Source organism: Protopterus annectens, chromosome 10.part0 (assembly GCF_019279795.1).
Source record: "Protopterus annectens isolate FY-2018-M chromosome 10.part0, PAN1.0, whole genome shotgun sequence".
In the NCBI taxonomy this organism is placed as follows: domain Eukaryota; kingdom Metazoa; phylum Chordata; order Ceratodontiformes; family Protopteridae; genus Protopterus; species Protopterus annectens.
The window spans coordinates 1,361,057,225-1,361,079,250 of record NC_056744.1 but is presented as its reverse complement, the minus strand read 5'-3'; the positions used below and the strand labels follow the sequence as shown (position 1 = coordinate 1,361,079,250).

Genomic DNA, 22,026 nt, shown 5'->3' with positions numbered 1-22,026 from the left:
AGAGGGGTAGAAATATAGACATGGATATGGAGTAGGCAGGACCGAGTAGAGGGGGTTTTGATGACCGAGTGGTTGAAGAGGCTATTTGAAGCAAATACAACTGCAAAACATCAAAACCAGGAGTAGATACTTATAAAATCAATACCACAGTTGAAGGAAAGACTGAAAAATGACAGGAAGAAGGTAGGAAGGTGGATAGTCTGCAGCAGGTGGGATAAGATGGTGCTGTTTGGTGATGGGACAAGGTTAAGGTTGGTGGCAACAGTTTTGGATGCTTGTGTATCATAAGTGGAAATATGACAGTACTGGTGGAAATGTAAGAGGTAGACTGGGGCTGTAGATAATGGGTTGCAAATGGGTATGTATGAAATGGAAATATTAGTCAAAATTTAAATTTCTTTGATGCAGAACGCTGTATTAGTGTGAAAGGGGGTAGGAGGTAGAGCAGTGTTTGTAGAAAAAGGGACAGAGAATAAATTGAATTCAAAGGAAAGCAAATAAGTGCTCATGTTGCTTTTATTCTTGATAGCAATGAGATCTACCAAGTGCCTTTAAATAAAAGAGCTTTTATCTGCATATTTTCTTTCCTTGTTTTGTTTTTATTTTCTTTCTTATCTACTTTTCCTTTCCTTTCTCCTTTAATTCTTTATCATCTTGAGTACACATATTTTTTTAGTCCTCTTGCAGTTAATGCAGAGGACCAACACACTATGTTAGTAAGCCGCTTCCTGTTTCAAGAGAACAGGATTTGAAACTTTCCACTTTCAACTGCCTACTGTGTGACTTCGAGCAAGTCACTTAACCAGACAGTGCTGTGGGGCATTTGGGAATTTGGACTAGGCTCCTTAATGATCTCCTGGACTGCATGTCTGGTAACTACTTATGGATTGCTAGTGACCTCCCAATGCCATTTACATCTAATATTGTGACAATGTGTGTTAATGAGAGCTTGCTGCCATTTCATATGTAGTTTAATATGTTGTTTCTATGAATGTTCTGAAGTCTGCAATGCTGTTGTGTTATGTTTATTAAAATCTAATAATAGGTTTTGGGAAAAATGACCAGAAGCAGACAAACTGTCCATATCCACTTGGAACAAAGAATTTGGAGATGCTACGTTTAATGGAAAGCATGCAACTTGCATAAGCCAGTTTGAAAAAAAAAAACAAGAATGGGAAAGTGTGAGTTACGCTGCTCAGCATATGAAAGTACCATCAGGTGCTTGGGTGCATCAGGAATATTGAATCTACTCTGTAAGAAAGAAAACATTTCTTACATGGACTACTAATGAAGTACTCCTGGATAGTCAATGCAGTCCTGGTATCTATATATGGAAAAAGATCCATATTTTTGGAGGTGGATTAGTTTGGCAGATTATTTTTCTGCATGTATCTTTCAAAACAAAGATGAAGTCCAGACATTATTCTGTTTTTTACGTATTTAAATTATGAATAGAACATAAGGGATCTTTCACCTAAGAAGATATTGGGAAGCAACAGATAAGTATCATAAAGGAGAAAGGAAACACATGGTAGAAAAAAGAATGGAATTATACTAAACTCTGCATACTGGAATAGGCAGTCTACTGATGCAGAAGCATGGCACGTATGTGTTTCACCAACCTAGTTTGGAATGTACTGCAAACTGCTGAAGGGACAGCTGGGGGCACATGTTGGCACAGCCAAGATCCTGCATTCTGCATGATGTGGGGGTTTGAGAGCCTAATACTGATTGTGGACAGAAGCTGGGAGTTTCATAAGAATGTCCACTAGCACACAGTAGTAATAGGAGGAAACAAGACATCCAGTAGTAAGAGGTAGTAAGAGGAAGGTAATCAGTTACCAAGCATGTTGAACTAGAAACAGTTCTGAGACAAACATTTCAGAAATAGTTATTCTGTATGTTATAATTTAACAATGTTTTCAAACACAAATGTAGTACATTTTTGAATAGTGATTTCAGCTTATTTAGTCACAACAAGATATGCCATCTGTTGATTTTTCTCCGCTCTTTTTTTCTGCTAGGTGGTAGATTTCTGTGATGACACAACACACAACTTTGAAGCTCCAAACCTACAGAATCAAAAGTGCAATTATCGAAGCACATGGGATGTGATCAGCAATTCAAAAGATCTTAAAGACACAACACCAATGACTAGTTCTCCACCACCGCCCATAGTGACACTGCTGCAGGCTGGTGCCAGAGTTATCTGTTTAGTGCTTGATGTCTCTGAAAACATGAATAGCGTAAGTTGCCTTTAAACTTTCACCATGTACAAGGAATATAATATTTCTATGAAAGAGTTGTGGTTTATTACCCATTTTAATTTTCTTAAAAACAGAGAATGAAAATTAGGCACAAAGGCTTAATTTGAGAGGTTAATAAGAATATTTAATGGTTATATAACTTAGTATTAAAAGCTATGGAGACAATGGCTGAAATTCTGCATATCTGGCAGAATTTGAAAACCATTATGAGTTAACCAATAGACTTATTTCAGAAATATGTTGTTGCATTGTGTAAGATAATGTCACCTAGTTATAGTAAGCACATTTGCTAATATTGCACAATATCAAAAAAGATGAATGTCAATCACCACTTTACAAATAATAGTGAAATCATGTTAAGCAAAGCATGTATTAATGTCATGCTTTACTTGTACAAACCACAAGGAGTCCTCATTGAATAACTCCATACATGATAGTTCAAAGTTCCTGTCCTCCTCTCACATTTGTCAGTGCTATAACTTTCTTCTTCCACTGAGTGTGGAAACAGTGGCAGCATGTCTGCTTTCTGTTATGCTATTTGAGGTGTATAATAGTCATATAATTAGCAGAATCATACAGCACTTAATGAAGATTATTCTACACAGAGATACTAACTGGGTTTCTTTTGTGAGACATCACTTACAATCTGACGTGCTAGATATTGTATCATACAATGCAACTATTAATTACCTGTGCCAACTCTTGAAAGGCTAACAAATTTTACACTTGCATTCATTTTGTATCTTGCGTAAATAATCTAATTAATTATGTTGATGATATAAATTTACTAGATGCATGCCTTACTCATTTCCAAAATGTTTCTGCGAATTAGCAGAAGATTTTCGCTTTGCCAGAATGAAATAATACCAGAAGCTATAAAACGGGAAATGCACTGATTAGGCTCTAAAATCAAAGAAAAGAGCCCTGCTATAGTGAGTTTCAAACATCAAAACCTTGTTATGAGGGAGAACTGCACTGCCCACCCCCATACACACACACACACACACACACACACACACACACACACACACACACACGCACAAACACACAAACACACACATTAGTCATCACAGAAATGCACTGGAAGCCTACAGTCGAATATGAAAGCTGTATAATAATGCAAAAACATGCACCAAAACTCAGAGCGGTAAAAAAAGGCTAAAAAAAGTTTTGCTGTACTCAAAAGTGTAGTTGTAGCAAAGCCAGCTCAAAGCAGTAATCCAAAACACACGATTTATTAGGAATGAACCAGACGTACACACAGTAGGCTTCACGTTTCGTCAAAAACTTCATCAGAATAATAAAGCTGTATAATACTTTGCACTTCCACAGAAACAATAAAAGTGTGGCTGAGCAAAGAGTCCACAGCTTTTAATGTTTTTGATTGATACAAAATGCACTTTGACAATTTGAATTTGTTGAACAGTTCATTTTGCAATCCTAAAGGAATTTTTTTCAGTTGTACTACTCAGAGCAGGTAAAACTCCTCATTTATTACAAAACATTATCTCTACATTAACATGTTTTCAAAATGGGTTCAAGAAATTCATATTTGATCTTCACTTTTGAATTGAATTTCTTGAATACATTTCTCATACATTTTAGTTTATTTATGATCAGTCACCTGATCATAATTTTCTATATCATAGACAGCCATACCTCTCAACCGTACTGAATTCCTCAGTATTTACTGGTTTTGAGGTTCAAATAATGGGGTGCCGCAAATTCCCAAGTGACCCCTTTAATTCCCATTTTTTTTTTAATATTTGTATTTATTTTTTAAAGTTGTTGCTCACATCATCATGTGCAGTGCGGGTGCAATGACATCAGCTTCATGAAGGAGACTGCCAACCTATCGGAACAGGGCTCAGACTGTCTGTAGTTTGTTTACCTTTTTTTAATGTATTGATGATCATTCGTAGACTCGGAGTCATACTCACTAGTCTAGTCACTACATTCATTTTTGACTTAACGACGTTCATTCACATCAGCACTCAGCAGCACAGCACACACATAGCAAGCAGAGCAGGCAGGAGCTGTAAAGCTGAGCCTGTTTCCTTTTACTGTTTAATAATAATAAGTAAAGATAAGTAAGTTAACTAACTTCTGCCTGAAGTGCTGCTGCTGCAGTGCAAGTTCAAGTTGTGTGCAGAGTCTGGAATCCTAGACTTGTCCACGACCACCCAGAGTCTGCTGTCTGCAACTACTGAAAATTCAGGAATCCCATTCTCATCCCATCCCAGACCACAGAGACCCAGATCCAGACCAGGAGGATCAGGAGGGACACCCGGACACAGGCACAGCAGTCATCAGGATGAGAAAATTTCTCTCTGGCCACGGCACTTTGGATTCCTCTATCTCCTACATTTAAGAATAAAGGAAAAAATGGAACAGACATTACCTCATTCTTATAGTTTAAATAGTATTGCCTCATTTTGATCAGATTTAGTGGGTGCTGAGGTGAGCATTGCAAGCGATTCTGACGTTCACTGGCTTGGAGTTTTTTTCTTTGAGACATTGAAAACACATTTTGTTCATTGGCTTGGAATACCTCTGGTGCTGAGATTTGTATTAGTTCTATGGATCTGGGACAGACATTTACAGGAGTGTCAGAAGTGCAATTGTTCTTAGTAGTGCATAATAACTTCTACTTGTATATATAGTTTGTAAGTTCAGTAAAGGATAAATCCTGAGCTATAAATACTCCAAGATAGCTTCTCTCCTTTGATTTTTTCTGTATATGTTTTATACCACCATTTACATAGAATAAACTTTGTTTTCATAGTATTTGAATGAAATGAAGCAAACCGAATCATACCCCTCAATTGTTCAGATTTTCGTCTCATTTTTTTGTCCTGTTTTACATAACATTTGTGGCTTTCTAGCAAATCATTGAGAACTGAAGTCACTAAATAATGACATACACTTGAGGTACAGACTTTATATCTTTCAGAAAATCCCTGCTAACACATAATCTGTTATTTTAGCAACTCTTTATAAGTTTATAAGAACAATATTTAAAATCTGCCCCGATTTTGGGACCTTTGTCCACCCCCCCCCACATATTTTAGGCTTTTCCAGACTTCTTGCCCTAAGAAGTTGATAAGTATGTCCAGAATCCAAGTTTGTAAAAACATCAGATAAATTCAAAGAAACAAGTTACTTTCTGTGCCATTTTCTTCTCATCCCACAGCAATGTGCAAATACTTTCAGCTGACCATTTCTTGCTATACTGAAATACTCATGTTGTAAGTATAAACTCCATTATATCATTTGTTTTTAATGTATTTGTACATCAAATGAAGTAATCTTGGAGGACTGTATATTGACACCATAGTGAGTTTTTATCTTAACATTTGTCCTTTTTTTGTTTTGCAGCATGGCATCCAGCTAGTTCCACATCCATTGTTTTATTTTCTTTTTCTTTTTTTGCAGTTACGTCAAATACCTTTAACTGTGTTTTGCATCCCTGTTAATATAATTTTGGAAGAAGTGGAAGAAACCTGGAATGCTTCCAATAATTTCTGATAAACTGTTTAAGTTCCATTTTAGATAAATTTATCTCCTGTAGCAAAAATATATCACATTATCCCTGGGACTAAGGGAGACTCTCTGTCAGTGGTAATTGACTAAGGCCGGTCTACCAATTAGCATGATGGTGAAAATCTTCAGAGACAAAGTAATGATGCACAGAAGATCGTTTCATAAGCAGCTAATTATGCTGTCTCTGAGTTGAACACCAAAATCTCAGACCTGATAGAACTAGTTTTCTCCTTACAGCCTACACATCTGTGTTGCATAGGCAGCTCACAGCTCCAACATGCACACACTTGTGAACATCTATGCATGCACAACAGACACACAGAGAGGTCAGTTAGTTTGCATTTGCACTGACAGCATCAAGAAAATCAGTGTGCAGGCCAAAGTGACAATTACAGAAAATTAACGTATAGGACAGATGCAAAGACTGAAATGCATTATAAAGATGCATAACATTACGCGACCACCCCCCATACACACATATGTCCATCTATGTTCCACTGGAATGGGTGGGGTTACATAATTGTGTATGCAAATTTTATGTTAATCAGCATACAGGTTTTTGGCCAGTTGCACCTATTTTTCATGGGCCTTTGTCCAGATTTTTTTATGATTCCAGGTTGAAAGGAATGTAGACAGCTAAAATGGTTTATGGAGACAGCAAAATAGCATACAGAAATAAAACAGTAATACAGGTAGTAAGTCAAATTTTTGTTATATGTTATAATGTTTCTGATGGAATAAAAGCAGTAGAAGACCAGTTGAAATTAGAAAAATGTGATATTTGGTGTCACTGTGCAGTAACAACCACTCTCTTAAAGACATAGTACTAATAATAGAAATGGAACTTGGCTGGAAGAAGGACAGGCTTATCCACAATGTGAAGTAGTGAATTAAATAAATGTCCTTTCTCTCCAAATGACTTTATAATGTCTAAGTAACAAACATTTAGAGAAAGCACACTCTGATATACAACCCTCCATTATATAACTTTAAATACAGATCAAAAGGCCACCATGTCAAATATCTTTACACTGCCTTCACGGTGGCCTAATAAAATGTGTGCTATGGCACTGTGTTCCAATCTGTCCTACTGCTATACCCCTCACACTAGGAGCAGTTGTCTCCTACCATGACAATGAGATCCACCAAAATATTTTTTTCTCTTAGTCTCCTCTCTCTTTGTAAACTTTTGCTCTTGTTTTTGCAAACTCTATTTTATGATGCTGCCCTAGGAAGTTTCAATCTCCTCACCAGCCATAAACACAAGTCAGAGTCAGTCTGTGATTGGCTAAGTTAGGTTCCACAAAACCTATGGACAAGTAGAGACCCAGGGTACAGTTAATGGTCAATTGTAAAGAGCCAAAAATGTGGTTAAAAAAAGGTACATTGCTATTTGTCAATCATCCAGTCTTTAACAAACTCCCTTGATCTTGCTAGGCTATGTTATGAATCATTTTTCATTCACAGGCACATGGAAGTACGTCGCTCTAACAGAGTCTTCATGCTCCCTAATAAAATGTTGAGTCCCAAAATGCTGAAAAAAAAATGAAAATGCAGAAGAGTGAATATCAAAAATCCCTTCTGTAGATCAGAGTGTAAGTGATGTGTGCTGTATCTTTAAGAAGCATGTCAAGGCTTTACATGCACATATAAAATCTCGGACATGTGCACTCCATAGGGCCATTTTGTAAGAGCAGTCACAGTGATAGCATGCATGAACACAGTTGTTAGTTTGTACATACGTTAAAGTCAGTGATCTTAAATAATAATGTGTTTGTATAAAATAAAGCTGCTTGGAACAGAACCCACGAAGACTTTTCTATTGTATCCAGAATGGGAGAATGACATATTGTCAGAATCAGGATAGAAGAGAATAGAATCTGGAGCCATGAGATGCAGAGATGACAGTGAAGGTAAAGATAAGAGAAACGAGCAGAAAAACAGCCAGAAAAGAATCAAAGGTAAGGAGAAGTAACACAAATTGTTTACTTGATAGAAAAGACAAAAAGGGGCATAATAAGGACACAAATCACACTATTAAGCAAGCAGAAGGCATGAAAAGTTTGTTAACTAAAAGGAAATGTTTAAAATAAACTTATTTGATGGAACGATTAACAGTACAGCTAAATGAGCATGTTTAAAGATAAAACAAGTATATATAAAACAAAATGAGCATGTTTCAAGCAAAGCTGGCCATGTTTAGAGTAAAATGAGTACAAGAAAAGTACAGTGGGCATGAAAAGGGCTTAAATGAGCAAAATTAATGTAATAAGGGGAAAATGGGCACATTAAGCAAAAATAAAACAAGGCAACTGCATGTGTTTTGACAAAGTACTGTGTTTTGGCATAACTATGGCAAGGATTCACAAAGCCTCCGTGTAAGAGTTATAACTCTTACACGGATGCTGCAGTTAAACGGAGTGATATCAGCATGCTTTGCATATTCATGAGAGCATGCTGAATCACACCTAAGTCAAACACGGTCCATGTAAGACAGTAGGGGGCGTGTCCGTAGGCCAAGCCCTGCAAGCGGACACGCCCCCAGAAGTGTAAAAGTGCCCAAAGTAAACACCCACAACAGAGTCCACGGAAATGTGAATAAACACAACACAACACATGCCCCCACAGACTATGAACATAAAATATATAAATGAACATGTTATATATTTTTTTTAAATTGTAAAGATGTTTAACCGTGAGTGCGCTGCTTAGCTGGCGTGCCCGTGAGCGCAGCTACAGTTAGCAGTCAGTGGGAAAGCATATAAGAACTAAATATGCAAAATAAGCCAGGAAGCAATAGCGTAGCAGTAGAGATGTTGGCTGAAGAGCAGGCATTCATGGTTCGAGCCCCCACAACACCAATTTTTTTTTTTTTTGCAAAATAAGCAGGAAACAAGTCCCTGACAAATATGTACACATAAAACCATAATTTATGTAAAATGTAATGAAATAGCCCATTTATATTGAAGAAATGTGAGGTAAAAGAATAAAAAATGCCAGATGTGCTCATAGCTGAGCTACAGTTTAACAGAGTGAGTGCATCTGCCCGTAGATGAGCAGTGGTTTAACTGGTGCAAAATGAGTGCCCGTAGCTGAGCAGTGGTCTAACATGCTAAATCTATGTGCCCCTAACTGAGCTGAGCGTAATATGCGTGCCGATAGCCAAATGAGGCTTAAAGCAGCATACCCATTTGCGCTGAGCTGCGATCGCAAACAAGCTAACTGACGGGCAACGTTGAGCCAGCCGTATCAAAACTGCCTTTACACAGACACACCCATCAGCATGTCTAGACAGTCATGAAAAATAAAAAGCAGTGGCCAGGTTCGAACCCAGGATACTATACACCATAGTCAAGGTACAGAACCACTAAGCCATGACAGCAGTACCTTTAAATGCAATAATAGCTAATATATAGGAATGAATACAAACTAGAGCATGACAATGCAGGTTTACTGAAGTTGATACAATTCCAAAATGGCCCATCACAGATATGTGTGGGAAAAACGGACTATATAAGCCCCATAGGTTGGAATACACAACATAAACGATTGTAGAACTGACCTGCAGGCAGAATGACAGGAGTAGGAGAGGGTAGTTGCTTTCGAGCACAGAGGTGGGGTGTTGAGGAGTCCAGGTACATGGTCTGGCTCCTAGTCCATAATCATGAGGCCCAACTCATGCAGGGCCAGGTCCTCTGGGGAGCATACAGGGCCGAGGCATGGGACCGGTTGGCTCATGATCTCACCAGTGCCACAGGGATTCCAAGGACTTGTGAGCAGGTCCATCACCACCATGCGGACCTGAAGAGATGCAAGCAGGACCAACTGAACCTTTGGATCCAGGAGGCCCAGCAAACACCCAATGCCCCACTACTGAGTAAGTAACATTTAATTATGTATGTAAGAAATTAAACTAGCTGATATTATGGAGATGTGTATTCCAATATTACTTCATTTATATTACAGCTGCAGGTGTCCGTTCTATGAACCGCAGAGCCTATGGCGATAGGCTGGTGCGGTTGCGCCACCAGGCAGGTCAGTAATCCACTACCAGTAACTGTAAAGAAATATAAAAGTATGACAGTCAGCAAAAGAGTGCAGTGTAGTCAGTAAGGAATAAAATGTGCAAGTAACAGTGTGAAAGTGTCTGCAAGTATTGCTTGATTACAAAGGTGTGTTTCAGCCTGTAAGTTAAACCGAAAAATGAAACTGTCTGACATATATTCTGAAATAAAATGCCCTACCTGTAAGAAAATAGTACACAACCTGCAGCAGGCTGAAAAGTATAGCTGCAGAAGATGATGAAATCACATGTGTGAAATATATCCCTGTGGAAATACTGAAACATGACAGAAGTGAGACTGCTGGAAAGGATTGTAATAACTACAGGTAAAACATGTCAATAAAGCCTAGAAGTAAGTACCATCCTGAATAGTAAAATGAAAGCAAGTGAGAGAGTGTGAGAAAGTTGTCATGAATCCAGCAATACAGTAGTAATAACCCCTGAATAAAGTATACTGCAGTCAAGACAGAATGAAATGCATGTGAGATTCAAAACCAAACAGCGAAATCTGTTCAAAGTGTTGCTGCATCTGGAATGTGTATCCCAAAATCTGGATATGTTGCTCTCAGTCTGCAATATGCAGATAGGATGATTGTCTGATATACCAAACATCCACACTTGTCTACAGCTATATAAAGCAAATGTAGCAGGATGATGTAGCTGAACAAAGCTAGATATGAATGTGTATGAAGAACAATAAAATGTATATTGATGTTGCAGTAACAGTCCTATCACCAAGTTGAAATAGTTATCATATAGGAAACTGTAGTTAGAACAGTAGTGTGTATATAACTGTAGCTATTAGAAATGTACAGCATATGTATTGTTATTCAAGGTGTTAATATTACTTTCTTTACCCCACCCTATAACCACATATAACCCATTCCACGTGAAAATGGTATGTGCAATCACAATTAACACCCTGGACGTTTGTCCTGTTGGGTCATATATATTTGCATGTCCGTTGATGCATCTGCCCTGTTCATACATCCACACCTGATGGCCTGTTGCCATCAATTAACCCTGCATGTTGTTGGACTGTGTATTTCTGTTCAAATGATGCATGTGTTATGCACGCTGTTCAATGGTGTGAATATCTGGGTGTTTGGTTAATGGGAATACTAATGCATGCTGTTACAACTAATTGTGAATGATATTATATGTCACTAACCCAAACTGTCATGACATAATGCAAAACATAGGACGACAGGGAAGGCGGGTTCCAGCGGACCCACCTCTCCCACCTCAGCTGGCAAGTGCACCTGGCATTAGTGCCGAGTCCGGACCCTCCTCCTGTGGCCCTGTGCCACCTGCAGGTGGAAGCGCTGCAGGGGATGGGGCTCACCCCCCCTCTGCAAGTGTGGCCGGAGGAAACCACCACTCACCCTCCGTAGCGTCCGGACTGTGGTGCGTAGGGAGATTTGGGACTCTGTTCTCGAGCCCCTATGCCAGCTCGAGGCACGGGTGGTGCAACTAATGGGCATGCCTGTTGCCCCGCCTACACAGCCCCCAGCACAGCCCTGTCCTGGGCAGTGAAGGAACAGTGGCAACTGCCTATGGGTGGGGATATCAGTTCCACTGTTGCCATCTGTGGGCTCATGGGCTCTGGATATCCAAACCTCCATCTCCGTCAATTGTGTAACCCCCCACATGTGTCATACACCGCCCTGTATGCGTCTTGTTTGTCTTGTCTGTTTACCTACCCAACCTACCTCCCCAGCTGTACCGACTTCCTTCACCTGACATACCACTCTCACCTGAAAAAAAAGGGCACTCTGTACCCACAAAAAATTACACCCCATACATAGCTGCCCATTCCGCACACATGTCTGCTGGACATGGAACCTATCAATTACAATTGGCTGTACAACAAGTATTATTGTTGTCCTGACACCTCTCTCAGGGGTGGAAGGTTTCAAATGTCACACCAAATTACATACATATGCACAGCTGTTGCTGATGAAGAAATGGGCAGCTATGGGCCTTACCTACATCCCTCCTGCAAAACCCAAGCTTGTTTCCCTACTGTCCTACCCTCTTTGTGACCCCTTTTCACCACTTTTCTGTCTCCCCATTTTCATTTCTTTCAAAGAAAATAGCTGGGTGCGCAAGAGTAAGCACATTTAAGCGGTTGTAAGCGGGTGTGCTTGTGTGCTGTGAGCTAAACGCCAGTGCGCATGCGTGAGCTCCACGCAAACCAGCGCTAACCCGGTTACAACTGCTTAAAAGTGCCTTAGTCACTTTGATTGACAGGTCTTGTAGTCAGTTCAGAAGCAAAATAAAATCCCACTGGCAGTCCCAACCCAGGACCTTGGAAACAGTAGTCTGCATGACTTACCACTAAGCCATGACTCTTATACAAGAACATTGTGCTAAAATAAATATATCATGTAATAGTAGGAATGAATGTAAAGGGAATATAGATGTGTAGTACATAAAGCATGCCATTTAGAATTACTATCAAAACTAGTGGATTTCCATAATAGTAGTGTGTGAACAGAAACAGCCATGCTAGTTGGTAGCTAGTAGGTAATAATGTCACTATAGCACCTTGCAAGCCACACACATACTCACAGCAGGATAATCACTGCCCATACCACACAACCTCTTACAGGAACACATCTGGACCAAGTAATAAAATATGTGGAGCAAAGGCCCAAAACCAGGGACACATTACAAATAATGTTACAACAAACGCAGACAGTTCAGAGAGTAACAGGGTCTGCATTTTGTGGGATGTTTGGAAGGGTATGAAGTCTGAAACTTGAATGTTTGTCACCATATTCTGACTTGAGCCCAGAGTGATTTGCCAGAAAAAGGTGTGCATGAGATATTGACCAAAATATGAGGCAGAAATGTGGACAACCTGCAAATATCTGTACACATGATGGGTCTGACACCACCATATTTGAATAGTTAAGAGCCTAGACATAGCAACAGTGAATGACTTACAGGGATGCCCCACAGACTCCATGTGAAATGTACAAACAGTAGGCAGAAAGGTGTAACACATGCAATGGTAACTATGGAGTCCTGAAAGTATTCACCACTTGCATGGCAGAAAAGTGTAGTAATACATATGCTCATGCTAACCCACAGTCACAACTGCAGCATACCAGACATTTTAATGGGTGTACCCCACTGATATGTACCATTCCATGAGGCAGGTAACAGATGAACCTGAAAGTCTCTGGGGCCTGCTCAGCAGCATACTCAAATACCCTAATAGATGTCAAGGCCCACACTATGGCCAGACCACACTGCATGCTGTAACACCTTAGCAGATATAGCAAGCATTCCAAGGTGTGAATGTACATGGAAAATAGGAAAGCTACAGCAGCACACTACAGTCAGGACACCTAGCATGCATACATTTAGTGACTGTAAAGGGCAAATATTGAAGCCTTAGCAACAAAGTGCAAGCAAAAGTGAAAGGAAAGCACACACACACACATTAACAGTAGTAGTAGTTGTAGGTGTCAGTGTACATACACAGTTAGTACAGCAAACTGGAGAAATGAATGGAGGAATGTTAATCTACAACACAGCTGGAAATATGAGAGAGATACCAACCTTTACACTCACAGAACATTGTCCACAGCATAACAGCATGGTCCCTGCCCTTAAAATCTGAAAGGGCTATGCCTATCTCACATACCTTTTTATAGCACTGTTCTGAAATCACAGTGAGAACTGCAATCAGTACACAACTGGCTGCATGCAATTAGCAAATGCTGGCTAACAATTGGTGCAGAGGCCATCACATGGGCATATGCAGATACCTACAAAAGTATGCTGTACTCCCAGTCCACACATGCAATACTTTCATTGCACCCTGAGAAGGACATGAGAGACAGACAGACAGACAGAGAGAGACAGAGATAGAGACAGAGAAAATTGCAATTAAGCAGACACAAACAAATTGTTCAGCAACAGCCACCTGAAAGCTGACAACTGGGAAGTGGAGCAGCAGGACAGAGAACCAGATGGCAACACAAGCAGCTGTGACAAACACAGGTAATGTAAAGTAATACTATAAAGGTCTACATACTGTGAACCCTCCATATGTGTCATTGGTCTGTATCCATATGTATATGAAGATGTGTAAAGGGCAGGGGACATACAGCAACTATCAGTGAAGGCTGTACATACATTTGTATGTGAGAGCATCTATGTGCACATATCAATGTTGGTTGATTGTAGGTTGTAGTGCCATGTACAAAGTAGGTTTCACAGTTATGTATGTTTAGCAGTATGTTAGTGTGTGTATACAGTATGGTAGACAAACATGTTGATATACCTGTCTATCATATGGATACGTATGTATGTCAACATATGTATGTGTATATATATATATATATATATATATATATATATATATATATATATATATATATATATATATATATATATATATGATATGCATATATGTATACATACATAGAGAGAGAGATGTAGGAATACATAGACAGATGTAGATAGAATATTGTACAAACATATATATGTAATGCACACATACAGATATAGATATATGTAGATACATATACATAGACAGACTGATCTGACTATCTACAGGTATGACTGTATATGACGACCTTCAACACACCCTGTCCCACCCCTCTGTCACTCTCACCCCTCTGTGTGTCCCCCTCCACATCTATAGCAATATATGTACATCAATATATGTATGTGTATATGTATACTGACATATATATATATATGTATATATATATATATATATATATACATATATATATATATATATATATATATATATATATATATAGAGAGAGAGAGAGAGAGATGTATATAAATTCTGAGTGAGGCACATGTGTACAGATGTATTGCAACAGGTGCCTGGTGACAAAGGCATGGAGTGAACACCAGTGTCAAAACCGAGTACCATACCACATTTCAAATCACCTACACCAGTAACCACCAGATATGTGATTGGCTGCCCACCACTGCATGTGTCAGGGGTGAACAGGGTCATAAATGTGTACAATAGTGGCCCCAATGATATTCACAGTGGCACACTATCCCTGGAATACCTGCACATGGTATGTGTCAGCGAACATGGTGTGTCAGCTATGGACATGTAGGTCGGTGTACCCTCCACACCACATAATGGATGCCATGGTATGGACCTCACATGACAGCTACAGATATGGAGAAGGACACAGTGACATGTACAACACTGTGACAATGCACTCAAACACATTACCAATGCACAGTGACTGACAACACCACAGAGTACACATATACTACCCACATAGAGGTTACCACTCCCGGATTTACATATGTAAGTCACACCCATGACAGATGTCCAACAACCATAGTAACACCTCACACCATCCACAACCTAAATGACTGCTGTGTGTCATCCGTGCCACTGCAATAGAGTGCACATGTGGAGGTAAAAGTTCCTACCCACAGATAAGACATACCCTGCAATAAACCACACAGTGTTAAGAAGCAAGACTCCCCATGAGTACATGTCACACATACCCCTGCTGAATGTTAGTCAGATAGGTAATATGCCATATGAGTCACCCTGTGTAACTGTGTGACAGCAGCAGGTACCATCACACCACATGTGTCACAATGGTCAGGGTAGCAGAACAGTACGCTGCTGTAGTCCCAGGGCAATAGCATATTGTATAGTATTGTATTGTAATGTAATGTATTGTGTTGTATTGTATTGGTATGTTGAGGTGCCTCCTTCATGGAGTGGAACCACTGCTGCTGTGCCAGTGTACAGGTACATATCCTGTAGTCAGGCTAGTGTTACATAGCACTTCTATATGTGTGTTTAGCTCCTGTCAGAGTTTATGTAGCATGCAACTGGGGATACCATCAGGTCCCATTCATGTTGTGTATTCTGCTGTCCTGAGGGTGGCTCTCACCTGGACATCTGTGATGACAGGGAGGTTACAGTCAGCTGGGATAACTATGTCTTATTTTGGGGAGAGGGCGGGTGACACCTGCACTGAACCTGTCTGCCACAATGTTGTCAATATCTGTGGTGTCAGTGAAATATTTGTTGTTGTGTACTAACTATGGGCATAGAGGATGGATCCTGACCAGGTTGCTAACATAACTGAAGAAGGCCTTCTGGTTATCTGTAGTGTCCCTCTTGATTTCCCTCTCAAAGTTGCCCATGGATGTTTGTATGATGGAAAATAGATCCTTACTAGTGCTGCTCAGACATGCCCTCCCTTTATGGAATTATGCTCTGTCTTGCAGTAGCTTCCATCTTCTGTAATACAATCTGTCTATGGCTGGGGTCCACCAGACAAGATGCTGTCCCTTTGTGGAGAGTGTCTTGGTCATATATGGGATTGCATGATCCATGCATTCTCGGAGATGTCTGTAGAAAGCAATTGTGTAGGGGTCAGCATTGTGGGTTGTATCTGCCACTGGCCCAGTGGGCTGAAAGGATACCATGTCACTGTTACAAAGTGTAAAGTTTGCATCTGTAATGTTATTCACTATAGTCATTTGTGCTGGTGGTGGAGGTGGGATATGTATATCCAGGGCAATCAGTGTGTGGTCAGCTCACAGTAGTTGATGATGTAGGCCATACAGTACCTAGATACAAACCCCAGAGTGAGGAGGTGCTCTTGACCTGAATCAGTGTTCTGACTGCTGGGGTTTGGTAGTATGTCGTATGGAGTGTGCCAGGTACTGTTGCACAGTTGCTGGCTGAGCACTGATACCTGGCCATTTACATGTGTATCCACCAATAGACAGACAGATGCTATATATGTGAGATATGTTGTATCATAACAGTCGAGTAGCATGTGTAGTATGTGTGCCAAATTCTGCTGACATATATTGCTGATATCAGGTTATTTTCTTTCTCAGGTACATGGCCCACCCGCGGAATCCCACTTACTCCACAGCTGAGGATGAGGAGATACACCAGAGCCTGGTGCGGGATTATGCAATACTCTTTTCCCGCACCAGCCAGAATCAGCAGGAGAGGGCTGCACTGTGGCAAGACCTTGTCCATCGGGTAAATGACATAGGCACGCATAATAGGACATATGAGCAGGTACGACATCACTGCAGTGATTTAATCAGACATGTCCATCAGCGTGCATCGGATATCCACAGGCAACAGGTCGCCACAGGTGGTGGGGTGGCTACACATCCCCCACTCACCAGACTGGAGGGACTACTCATGAGTGTAGTGGCTCCAGTCCGCCAGCAACAACAACAGCAGCAGACATGCATTATGATGGAGGCTGGAGCCACGCAGCAGCAAGACAGTGAACGTGCAGGTAATATGCCATATGTATAGTTGACTGTTGTGTACACTGGTAGTTAATGCATGTGTGAGGTGTGTCCTTGGTTTGTAGCTGTCACCATAGTATTTAATGTGCAAGTGTGATATCCTCAATATTAGCAGCTGACCTGTGAAAGGTGACTGTTGTACTACTGACCTGTATCATACTCAGTAACAATGGCACAGTTGTGCCCACTGACATTAGTTTCTTCACGTCTGCAGGTCCCTCTGGTATAACAGCAATGCAGCCTATCCATGCTGGTGAGTGTGTATTAACAATTCCTGTAATAGTCTTGATAGTAATAGTACTATTTGGCTCACTTAGTAGTGCTCTTTGTATGCATGTAGGTGTGTCTGTGTGTTGATATCACGCATACTGAGTACTGTACAATTGTGTGAAACTGTGTGCATGTGTGCATGTGTGCACCTGTGCATGTGTGCATGTGTGCATGTGTGCATGTGTGCATGTGTGCATGTGTGCATGTGTGCATGTGTGCACCTGTGCATGTGTGCATGTGTGCATGTGTGCACGTGTGCATGTGTGCATGTGCACCTGTGCATGTGTGCATGTGTGCACGTGTGCATGTGTGCATGTGCATGTGTGCATGTGTGCATGTGCATGTGCACCTGTGCATGTGTGCATGTGTGCATGTGTGCATGTGTGCACTTGTGCACGTGTGCACCTATGCATGTGTACGTGTGCACCTGTGCATGTGTGCATGTGTGCACCTGTGCATGTGTGCATGTGTGCACCTGTGCATGTGTGCATGTGTGCACCTGTGCACCTGTGCACCTGTGCACCTGTGCATGTGTGCATGTGTGCATCACTGGTAATGTGTAGACATTGTAAACTGTGTTTCCTGTTTCCCTCCCACAGGTTCTGGTGCTGCTCTGGTGTCATGTAGCAGGGAACCTGAATCAGGTGCCGTGGGTACTGATAATGATGACATCTGTGTAATGGCACAGGAAGGTATGCCAGGGTCCGCCATTGGTCAGCCGATTGACAGTACACAGCTGTCGACCCCATCAATGCGCACAGTTATCCTGCCAATACACCCTTTGTCACCAATGTCCCTAGGTGATGGACAGCATACAGTGGGCATTGACCAGGGTAATGTGGTATCTGTGGCACATGCCTCCCCACACAGCAGCCATGGGCATGGCCCAGAGATGGTACCACACAGACAGATGTCCAGGGGTTCTCGTGGGAGCATCCGTGGGCATACTGCCCCTGTCAGATGTGCCCACAGAGGTCTTACAACCTCAGCTATGTTTCGGGCTGTCATGCAGGCACAGTCACTTATGGAACGGTACACCAGACAGGGTCTGAGGGAGCTGACAGCATGTCGCACAGCCATGACTGACAGTATGCGTGACATTGCGGCTGCCATCCGTGATTTCACCGATGTCATAGACAGATGTTGTGGGGACATATTAGACCGGTTCCACAACTACATGTCCATGAGCCAGGGCGATGGTGGGCGGTTGAGGTGTCGACGTGGCCGTATGCCAGCAACAGCAGCAGCTGGCAGTCATCGCGGACGACAACAGGGCCGCGGCCACCCCCGTAGTGCCAGCAGCAGCCCCAGCAATGCTGGGTCTGTGCTGTCATCAGACCGCCCCAGGAGACCACGTGCACGTGGCTCTGGCCAGGCCCGACAGGGATCTGTGTCCAGTCAACGAACACCTGCTTCTGATGACAGTACCCAGTCTGGGTTGGTACTGGATATGGTCCGTAGCACCCCTGCAAGGCACAGGTACCGTGTCCGTGGCCAGAGACACTGATCTGTATGACCTGGCAGGTACAGTCTGTGGCTGTCCACAAACACCAGTATATGGCAGCCATGAGGTGGAACTGTGTGCATCCATACACACATGCAAATTGACAACACCTAGGGCTACCGCATACACGCACACACTGCATCAACATTGCCCCACCTTCTACTGCTGTCCCTCACCAACACACATACACATACATGTCAATCGGTGGTATCGGTGGCTGACTCAGGCATACCAAGTTCACACCCTGTGCATATGATGAAACTGTGCCACCTCCTGCAATCTGTAACAACTGTGCAGGTACAGGTTAACATGTTGCTGATGCACAGGGTGACCACATAGATGTGTAGTAATAGTATCATGTTGTTAACAGTACTGTGTGCTGAATTAATTGTGGGTATATCACAGCATGCCTGATGCAGTAAGTGTGTGATTGTCATGTACTGTTGTCTACACCCATGGTAAGTACCATAGTGTATCATCTGCACATGTTGGCATACTGGTGGTAATGATGTCAACAGAAGGCTACATACATAGGTAGCACAGGGGATAAGGTAATGAATGTAGTAATACGCAATGATGGACATGTAAATTGCAAGTGGCATGTTGCCCACACTGGACTCTGCAATGCAGATGTTTGAGGATGTTGATATGTGTGCAGTACTACACGACTGGTACAGGACACACAGGAGCACCCTAGCACTGCATGCTCACATCTCATACCATGCTAGACAGCCCCAACACACAAAACTAACTGTCACAGGAGGGAGAGTCCCCATATATGTCAGGGATACTGTGGTGGCAGGCCAGGTAGCATACATCCTACTAAGTATGGAACCACTGAGTGAAGGCTCAGTGTCTGTTATTTGACATGTGTATTACTGCAGGTATGAGCACATGGGTTTCCATCCAGTTATTGTACATCCTGACAGTACATGGTCTGTACACTTGTGTGCGCTGAGACTGGACCCTAGCCATCTGACCCATGTATTTCCATGTACATGTGCATAGTGCCTGCATATTTGCAGTGTTACCTACTGGAAGTGGTACAGCTTGTTTGTTGTACAATGGACTACATGCAGCCCTGTTTACTGTAGCTTTGTTTGCATGCATGTTTGCTTGCAATTACCCTGGAATACTGATCACACCTGCAATGCATAGTTATAGAGCTTCTGTGGACTCCTAGTGCCATCTGCATAGCTTACTATATGTATGTCCATGTCCCACTTGACAGGATGTCACTGTTTGTCCTGTTCACATGTACATTGCCTGTGACACAGTGCATATGACTTACCTGGCATGTGTCCACGTGAGCAGTCATATATGCTACTGCTAACTAATCACAGGCACTACACCTTCACATATTCATCTTCTGTTGAACTACCTGCTTCGCTAGGGATGGCCTGCACCTGTCACCCCGGGCTTTCAGATATTGGCAAAGGCTCTTGCTACCCCCATAGTGCCTATGTTAGGCAAGGCTCAAATGACAAACCCACCTTCATAGGTATCACAAGGGATAAGAAACTAAGAGTAATGCTACCCAACGCCAGAAGTCTAAACCTCCAGATGCATGCACCCGAAATCTCCTTGGCATGGAGAACATCGATATCTGTGCAGTAACAGATGCCTGGTTCAGGGCTACTGAGAGCACACCAGCACTACCAGGTTTAACCTGGTTGATTTCTTTGAAACAGTCACCAAGGCCATTGACGAGGGGAAGGTGGTTCACACAGCCTACCTGGACCTCGCAAAAGCCTTCACAACAATACCCCACTTGGGCATTCTAGAGAAGCTCACCAGCTTAAATATAAGCCCCTATGTCACTAGATGGATTGCACAGTGGCTCAAGGACAGAACCCACATGGTTAGAATTGCTGGAGCCATGCCAGACTCCAAACCAGTTACGAGTTGTGTCCCACAAGGCTCAGTCCTGGGACCTCTCTTGTTTGGTATATATTTATTGGAGGTACAGGCCAACACGGACGGACTGTGGCTGACCAAATATGCAGATGACTGCGAACTGGCCACCATAATCGACTCTCCAGCCGACACAAGCATCTTCCAAAGGGGCATCATAGAAACAGACAACTTGTGCCAGAGCCATGGCCTTCAGCTGAACAGTGTTTAGAAAGGGAAATGTGCATCCTGTAGTCTGTTCTCCTAGTTGCCAAAAGGGACATTTCCTTCACACACAATTACCCCCTCAGCCAAACACACACACTTGCCATTTGCAGGATTCAAACCCCTACCTAACTATGTTATGACACTTGAGATGGACGCATTAGCAGAGCATGCTATTCGCATTACTGGGAGGTTTTCCTTCTCCTGCTATACTTATAGAGTGCTGACATCATCGGTGTTTAGAAAGGGGAATGTGCATCCTGTAGTCTGTTCACCTAGTTGCCAAAATGGACATTTTCCTCACACACACTAACCCCCCTCAGCCAAACACACACACTTGCCATTTGCAGGATTCAAACCCCTACCTAACTATGTTATGACACTTGAGATGGACGCATTAGCAGAACGCGCTATTCGCATTACTGGGAGGTTTCCCTTCTCCTGCTTTACTTATAGAGTGCTGACATCATCTGTGTTTAGAAAGGGGAATGTGCATCCTGTAGTGTGTTTTCCCAGTTGCCAAAAGGGACATTTCTCTCCCACAGACTTACACACACACCAACCCCACTCACACACACACACACACTGAGCATTTGCAGGATTCAAACCCCTACCTAACTATGTTATGACACTTGTGACAGATGTATTAGCAGAGCGCGCTATTCACATTACTGGGAGGTTTCTTTTCTCCTGCTGTACTTATAGGGTGCTGACATCATCGGTGTTTAGAAAGGGGAATGTGCATCCTGTGGGGAGGCAGACGCCAAGCACACTCTGGCTAAGCTGTCATTCCCTAGGGCAAACAGCCTAGTGTTGACCTCTACACCCATATGTTTAATTGTCAAATGCACATTATTTGTTGCTGATAGACTGTTTGCACATCTTTATTGCCATAGCATTCCCTGTTTGTATGAACAACTTGTGCATCTGTGGAAGATGTTTGCATATGGGAGGGATCCACT

General features: G+C 42.0%; 1 pseudogene; it reads left to right on the top strand.

The window, feature by feature from the left end:
• Positions 1-22,026, top strand: part of LOC122814278 — a 519,638-nt pseudogene that overhangs the window by 126,073 nt on the left and 371,539 nt on the right.